Consider the following 7,174-nt stretch of genomic DNA (forward strand, 5'->3'; position numbering starts at 1 on the left):
TGCTTCCCAACTACATGGTTCTGGGTTCAGTCCCACTGAATGGCACCTTGGCGGTTTGGCAATAAGATTTCTTCAACTAAAATCCCTTGAAGGCGGTACTCCAGCATGGCCGCAGTTAAATGACTGAAACAAGTAAAAGGAGATAGATAGATAGATCATTTGTGTCTGTGTTTGTCATCCGCAACCGGTGTTTATGTTTACAACCCCCGTAACTTAGCAGTTCAGCGAAAGAGGGACCTAAATAATAAGTCACGGGTTTTAACAACTGTTAATCACTGGAACTCGATTTCTCCGACTAAAAACCCTTCAAGGCGGTGCACCAGCATGACGGCGGTCCAATAAGAGATAAAAAAAACAAAACAAAACAAAACGTGGTAAGTAGCTTGCTTACCAACCACATGGTCCCGGGTTCAGTCCCACTGCGTGTCATCTTGGGCAAGTGTCTTCTACTATAGCCTCGGGCCGACCAAAGCCTTGTGAGTGGATTTGTTAGACGGAAACTGAAAGAAGCCTGTCGTATATATGTATATATATATGTATATATGTGTGTGTGTTCGTATGTCTGTGTTTGTCCCCCCAACATCGCTTGACAACCGATGCTGGTGTGTCTATGTCCCCGTAACCTAGCGGTTCGGCAAAAGAGACCGATAGAATAAGTACTAGGCTTCCAAAGAATAAGTCCTGGGGTCGATTTGCTCGACTAAAGGCGGTGCTCCAGCATGGCCACAGTCAAAAGACTGAAACAAGTAAAAGAGTAAAAAATAGAAAACCCCAAACAAGGTCCCCCAGTAGGGGGTTGAAACCCCTACCCGCAGTCAACAGATCACAAGAGAACCCGGGATGGCGGGGGAGGATTACGGCACGTGTTCTTCTTTTCCATACCGTAACATTATTAAGAACACATTCAGAATTTAAAACACCACCAACACCACTGCCACAACCACAACTATCACCACCACCACTACTACTACTACTACTACTACTACTACTACTACTACTACTACAGAAGCGAAAAGCAGGTACAACAATAGTAACAGTAAGAATGATTGTAATAACGAAAACAATGTAAGCAACAACATCGTTCGTTGCAACCGACTTCGAGAACATTAACCCGCACCATCAAGATTACCGCTTTTCACATTTGCCACCACCACCATCACCACTACCACTACCACTACAACCATCGCCAGCATTTTCATCTCCGCCATTGTCACCGCCCAGGCCAGTTCAACGATTTCCAACCACCACCACCACCACCATCATTACCAGCCACTTTGAATTGCCAGCCGACGCCACTAGCATCATCACAAACCACCATCAACACCACCACTTCGACCACCACCACCACCACCACCTCGATCATCACCATCACTATCATCATCATCATCGTCGTCGTCTGCTGCTGGTGCTGCCTTGTAAGAATCAAGCCCTGAATTAAACCACCACCACCACCACCACCTCTACGACCATCCTCACCCATCTACTTGCGACGCTGTCCACCACTGTCAGCATCACAATCATCATTGGCATTCCTACTGTCATCATCATCATCATCACATTCATTATCATCATCATCACCACTTTTACCACCACCACTTTTACCACCACCACTACCACTACCACCACTATCAGCACGGCAGCCGCTACAACGCAACTGTCACCGCAACTGTAATAAGTGCAGTCAGATGTTTTTTTTTTCTTTTCCTCCTCCTCTCTTCTTCTTTTTCTTCGTCTTCTTCTTCTTCTCACCGCCGCCATCACTACCGCCACCATCATCATACAGCTTTCCAACGGCAAACATACCGCCACATACCACCACCACCACCACCACCACCACCACCACCACCAAATCAACACAACTGCAGTCAAGTTTCCTTACTGTCTCCATTTCTCTCTCCCCTTCTCTCTCTATCTCTCTCTCTCTTTCTTTTCTTCACCACCACCACCACCATCAGCACAAGCGCAATCGAAAAACCTCTCTCTCTTTCTCTCTTCTTCTTCGTCTTCTTCTCACCACCGCCATCACTACCGCCACCATCATCACACAGCTTTCCAACGGCAAACATACCGCCACATAGCACCACCACCACCACCAAATCAACACAAGTGCAGTCAAGTTTCCTTACTGTCTCCTTTTCTCTCTCTTCTTCTTCTCTCTCTCTCTCTCTTTCTTTTCTTCACCACCACCACCCTCATCACAAGCGCAATCGAAAAATCTCTCTCTCTTTCTCGCCATCTCTCTCTCTTTCTCGCCATCTCTCTCTCTTTCACACCCTCTCTCTCTCTTTCTCTCTTCTTCTTTCTGTCTCTTCTCCAATACCACTACTACCACCATCACATCACTGTTACTGTCATAAGAACCCGATCCCGATACCGAGATCAACATACCGATACTGCCACCACCACCACCACCACCACCACCACCACCACCACCGACGACATCACTGCTAACACGTTTAATACAAGCCTTCACCGTTGCTGCCGCTGCCGTATTTGCCATACACACTATCACCACCACCATCCATAGCGGTGTAAGTGCTACCACCATCACTATTACTTCACTAACATACCAGCGCCAACACCAGCAAGCAATACCACCACCACCACCACCACTGACAATAACAACAACAGCAACAACAACAGTACAACCAACCTTCACTTCTGCCACTGTTGTTCTTGCTATCACCACCTGCACTACCACCGCCACTGCCTCATTGCCATTCAGCCATCATCGTCGTCGTCGTCGCCGTCACCTGCATCACCTCTGCCAGAACATAACGCCATTACCACAACCACCACCACCACAACCACAACCACCACCACCACAACCACAACCAGCACCACTATCTCCAACACTAACCAACATACCGTCACTATCAACACCACAACAACTACCACTACTACTAGCACTTCTACTCTTCCAACTATTACCACCCTACCTCCATCATCATCATCATCATAAACATCATCATAAACATCATCATCATCATCATAAATATCACCACCACCACCATCTCCAACACTAACCAACACACCGTCACTATCAACACCACAACTACCTCCACTACTACTACTACTACTACCACTACTACCACCACTACTACTACTACTACTACTACTACTACCACCACTACTACTACTACCACTACTACTACCACTTCTACTACTACTACTACTACTACTACTACTACTACCACTTCTACTCTTACCACTATTACCACCCTACCTCCATCATCATCGTCATCATCATCATAAACATCATCATCATCATCATCATAGATATCCCCATCATCATCATTATCATCATCATTATTATCGTCATTAACATCATCATCATCAACATTATCACTGCTATCGCCTGCTGGAACAATAGTATTATTTGCCAACTACAACCACTACACTACACTAACCTAACCTAACCTAACCTAAGCGCAATCGTCTAACCATTTGCAAGCACCCATACCATTTGTTAGTTACTGTCGCAGTTTCCCCATCATCTCCACCGCCACCATTGCTTCATCACATAACCACCACCACCACCACCGCGGCCGCTATCATTGCTGTGTATCTACCCCGCCACTCCAACGCCATCAGCTCCATCATTAACGTGTTCTCCGCCGTCCCCTTCGTCAGTACTACCATTGACACCACCACCACTTGCATAGCAGACGACAACGGCTTCCGTACCAACACCGACACCACCACCGTAAGCATCATCGCCGCCACCTTCATTTCAAGCAACATCACCGCCGTCGCCACCACCGTCATAGGCAATACCACCGTCTTCAATAACCACCGCCACCATTATCACCACCGCCGCTGCCGCCACCGCTGACACGTCGAAGTAACATCATCGTCACCAGCGCCACCACCACCACCATCAACGGTAGACAACAACGTCTTCAGCACCACCACCACTACCGCCACTACCATCACGTTAAGCTGCTGCATCTCCACCGCCGCCGTTATCGTTTACTGTCTATTCCCCGTCCCCATCTGCATCAGCATCAGCATCAGCATCAGCATTAACTCCATCGTTACATTATCGCCACCACCACCACCATCATCATCATCAGCACAACCTACAACACCATCGCCACCATAAACAACAACCACAACCACAACAACAATAACCATCAACAGCAGCCGATAAAGCAAGAGGAAAAGAGAAAGAAGAAAGAAGAAAAATAATAAATCCCACTCTCTCTCTCTCTCTTTCTGTCTCTGTCTCTCTCTCGCTCGCTTGCTCATCCAATTTCTGCCACTATTCCTCCTTCGCTAAACCCATATACTCTTTCCTTCTTCCATCTTCTCATACACTCTTTCTTTCTTCTACTTACTCTCACTCTATCTTTTCCCCATCTCTTTCTCTCTCTCTCTCTTTCTTTCTCTCCAAACTATAATCAGTTAAACCTAACTCTATCACTAAGGTCGGTTTGCCGTAGCTCACCACTTGGACTTAACGCTTCCTCTCTTACAGCTTAAACTTTTAAAAACGGTGAGTGCTATATATATATATATAGATGTATATATATAAATGTGTGTGCATATACATGTATATATATAAATGTCGCTTTCTATATATTTATTTGTTTATTTGGTTATTTATATCACTTTCTAGCTTCGGGTTTTTTTTTCTACCTTTTTCTCATTTCCTCCCTGCGCGCACTTTCGTTAAAGATATATATAAACTATATTAGCGGTCTCTTTTATATATATATATATATATATATATATATATATATATATATATATATATATATATATATACGCACATCTGTAAGGGAGTCTAAATATAATTTCTACCAATAAATATATATCAATATATATATATATATGTTGTGTATGTATATATGTATATATATAGGTGTTCTGATATATTTTGTACATATGCAATTAAGTATTATATATACACACAAGCGTAGTTATAGAATTATAAATTCATATATTTATATGAATTTATTTATTCATTGAAGTACGGAGATTACTTTGTGTTCTTCTCAACGCTTCGAAACTAAGTGATAATAACAGATGGGTATAATTTAAGCTCTTCATCAAAATAATTAATTGCATTCTACTTTTTGGTACTGAGCGGTTTTGTCTTTACTTTTTTTGTTTTTTTTTTTTTGTTTTTTTTACCTTCTTGTTTATTAAACTCAAAACCTGACACGCATCATATTAGACATACTTATATTAACACTCGCGCGCACACTCATATATTGAGTACCTCATCTCCGTTCCGTAATTATTCCTTGGCGAGAATGACACAAAACAAAACGCACACATAGACATATGTACACACACACTATATGTATATAGATTGGTAAATGTTTTTGTTTTTCATTCCCTTTCGAAATTATCCCTAATTTTGTGGTATAGAGTTTTTTGCTGCTCTTTCTAGCGGGTTAGATGTCCTATTATAGGCATCTCTGTATTTTAAATATATATGTATATATATATATATATATATATATATATATATTCACTAATATTCATATTTATTATACATATTTTCCTCTCTCTCTCCCTCTTCACGCGTGTGTGTGAGTGTGTCTTGTTTATTATAAATATTTCGGTTGCTCTTTCGGAACTCCGAAGTTTTCTTTAAGATAGGCTATCGTCTTAGCCAAAGTCCAACAGTGATTAAGTTCACTAATGGTCGAAGGGATTCCATATGTGGTCACCCGTTCTCACTTTGGAACATTTGCACATCTAGATTAATTACATCATGCCGTGTTTCATCTCACGCAGTGTATGATTTGATGGAGTTTAGGCTGTTTTTTTTTTTTTTTGCTAGATGGTATATTAATTAATTAACACGTTAGAGCTGAAAAAAAAAATTTTCTAAGTTGTTGATTAACCCCAGTTCAGTCATAATAGTGTTTATCTCTGTCCAAAAAGCGTTCTAGTCATGACCATTCCATCGTGTTTTAAGCCAGAGTGATAATTCAGGGAAAACAGTTACCAGAATATGCGATTCATGGGAGATTCGACTGTTATTTCTAGCAACTACTTTATAAGTATCCTCGTTGGTTTTTGTGAGTTCTGTTTAAATTGCATCGTAGAAACTTCGCTGTCACAATTAACAACAGCAGTAACAACAACGCCACAACAAAAGACTTTAAATATTACCTCACATGTGATCAGATATTAATGTTTGTTTTTATGTTCAGTAATAATAAAAACAATTTTACATTAATCTGGTGGGTTACTCTATACTTTTGTAGAGTGCAAATTTATTATACTTATACAACTATGTTGTTGGTAGTGACTTCGAAGCTTGGGCCAGCTAAGCCATCATCGTCCGATGATGGGTTGGCTCGCCAAAATTTCAAAGTCACAGTCGACAACATCCATGTATAAGAATTACACATATATATATATATATATATATATATACATACATACATGGATATACGGTGACATACATCCCAAAATGTATGTATATATTGCCATGTAATACATAAATACATCGTCAAAGGTTGATAGTAATTTAAATATATGTATGTATATATATATATATATATATATATATATATATATATATATATATGTATATATAGCATCACTGCAAATCGAACTTGTAGGTAAACACATGGCTATATTGATATAGATATTTACATACATACATACATACATACATACATACCCATGCATACACACATAGAATTTATATAGCGTACATATCTATTTAAACACATATATAAACACACAACATATGCACACACTTATAATACATAGCATTTATATATCTATGTATACATACACAAAAGCATCTATCTATCTATCTCCCTATATATATATATATATATATATATATATATATATACGTATGCACATGTTATGTACTTAGGCGAGCAATTGTGTATTCTAACACATGTATACACACATTATATTCATTTTAGTAACTAGCTTTCTACTCACGTTCTTACATAATGTGCGTGTTACATAACACATCCACAAAATATCTATCTGTTTGTCTGTCTGTCTGTCTGTCTGTCTGATGATCGCTTTCGTGAAACACCGAGTAAAATTTGGTGAAGTTTTTCAGCATCATTAAAACAGTATATTCTATACAGCTCTTGGTATACAGGTACAATTTTCTCCACTTTGCCCTGCATCAATATCCTCACACGTGTCCATCTATCTGTCTGTCTATCTATCTATCTGTTTT

General features: G+C 40.4%; 1 protein-coding gene across 2 annotated transcripts in view; it reads left to right on the forward strand.

Annotated features, from left to right (window-relative positions):
- The first annotated feature begins 2,203 nt into the window (after positions 1-2,203).
- Positions 2,204-7,174, forward strand: part of LOC106878542 (myocyte-specific enhancer factor 2C) — a 421,727-nt gene continuing 416,756 nt past the window's right edge. Inside the window, exon 1 of one of the 2 annotated variants that reach the window (XM_089351181.1) lies at positions 2,204-4,498. The gene's annotated coding sequence lies outside the window, so the exon portion shown is untranslated. The remainder of the gene's footprint in view (positions 4,499-7,174) is intronic. The other variant, XM_089351184.1, reaches the window with a different exon arrangement.

The sequence above is a fragment of the Octopus bimaculoides genome, chromosome 4, assembly GCF_046866305.1.
Source record: "Octopus bimaculoides isolate indiv1 chromosome 4, ASM4686630v1, whole genome shotgun sequence".
Lineage (NCBI taxonomy): Eukaryota > Metazoa > Mollusca > Cephalopoda > Octopoda > Octopodidae > Octopus > Octopus bimaculoides.